This window comes from Galeopterus variegatus, unplaced genomic scaffold (genome assembly GCF_000696425.1).
Source record: "Galeopterus variegatus unplaced genomic scaffold, G_variegatus-3.0.2 Scaffold158, whole genome shotgun sequence".
NCBI classification, from domain to species: domain Eukaryota; kingdom Metazoa; phylum Chordata; class Mammalia; order Dermoptera; family Cynocephalidae; genus Galeopterus; species Galeopterus variegatus.
This window is the reverse complement of record NW_007726269.1, coordinates 220752-222439: the sequence shown is the minus strand read 5'-3', so window position 1 is coordinate 222439 and position 1688 is coordinate 220752. Positions and strand designations below refer to the sequence as shown.

Below are 1688 nucleotides of genomic sequence, written 5' to 3'. Positions count from 1 at the left end.
CCGCCGCACTTCCCAAGCGGCGCACTATCCAGTGCACCACCGGGCCGGCCCTATGGCAACATTTTTCTGATGAACATTTGTTTTAGTCCATTCCTGTGATTCTGTAACAAAATCCCACAGACTGGGTATATTATAAACAACAGAAATTTATTTCTTACAGTTCCAGAGGCTGGAAAGTCCAAGATCAAAGTTCCAGCAGATTCAATGTATTGTGAGGGCTGCTCTCTGTTTCTAAGATAGTGCTTTGTTGCTGCATCTTCACATGGCAGAAGGCAGAAGAGCAAAAGAACCTAGCTTTTTCACTCCAGCCCTTTTATAAGGCCTTTAATCCCATTCATGGAGGCTCCACCCTCATGAGTTAATCACGTCCTAAGGGCCCCACTTCTTAATACTATGACATTAGGGTCTACATTCCAACATATAAATTTTGGAGGGACACATACACTCAAACTACAGCATCATTCTTCACCTGGCATAAGTTTTTCCTATTTTTTTTCTTATATTTGGACAGATTCTGTGTGTTTCCTTTTCGATCTTTACTCAACTGTTAGATGAGTTCTTTTTAGTCTAGCTATTTGCAGGAAGTATATGTGGAAAAGGTCCAGACCCATGTTCTAGGCTAGCAAGAAACTGACATGCCACAGGGCTGTATGCATGAGTTCTTTTAGCTTTACTTTTACCTAGCCAACAGAGACTGGAGGTATATAGAGCCTCATAATGCAGATTCCATCTCTTCCACAATTTGTAGTCTATCTCTTCCTCTTCACCTCACCAACAAACTGCTTCTTTCAAACATATCTTGTCGGTATGAGTCCTTGTTTAATCTTGCTTTCTCTGATTTTTGAAGCTTTATGCCAAACTCGTCCAGAAAAGAGCCTGCCGCCGTTCTGCATACCCACTCCTATTGTTCCAGACAGGGAATGGTGTGTTTCTTTTTTTCTACCCCTCAGAGCCACTTAACTTGGAAAACTGTTCTGCCGGCATTTCCTGTGGTCAATGGCCATGGAGATCTCTATCATCCCACAATTCATACACATTTATTATGCTTCAACATTACAGACATCTCCTAGCTTTATTGAAAATTGGGTTGCATTTTGTTTTTTATTTTCCTTGATATTCTTGCATTATTTCTGTTTGTAGGGAGAAATGCCATCTTTACTCCATTTCAAAGTAGGAAATTACATTTGCATTTAAAAATATTTCCATACCGGCCAGCTGCCAAAAAAAATAAATAAATAATAATAATAATAATAATATTTGGTGTTGCACAAATATAATTACTAATTACCAATGCAATGTCCACAATGGTAAATATTTCCAAATGAGGCAATGTATTCAATTAACCCTACTCAGTTGCTTCACTTCTTAGATATTTATTAAATGTTTCAGTGAACTTGCAGCCTTAATTATTTCAGTATGAAGGAGGAAGCTATTATAGATTATTTTTATTGAGTATTTACCTTAATGTTTTAATAGTCATTTAATGTATCATATCAGTGACACATTTGTTTATAGGCAATCGTTCACTCCTAAAGAAGGAGATATTTATAGCTAGAAAGATTATAGACTTTTATTTCTAAATAAAGATTTCATTTATCTTAAATAAATTCTAAGGTAATTACTTTTGTTTTTTTTACTTTCAGAATGGAATGCCAGCTCTGATAAATCTATTAAAGTTAGACATAGAA

The 1688-nt window shown here is 36.4% G+C and overlaps 1 protein-coding gene across 1 annotated transcript in view; it reads left to right on the top strand.

Moving 5' to 3' along the window:
* The window catches only part of ANKAR (ankyrin and armadillo repeat containing), an 85786-nt gene that overhangs the window by 52021 nt on the left and 32077 nt on the right, over window positions 1-1688 (top strand). The gene's annotated exons all lie outside the window — the stretch shown is intronic.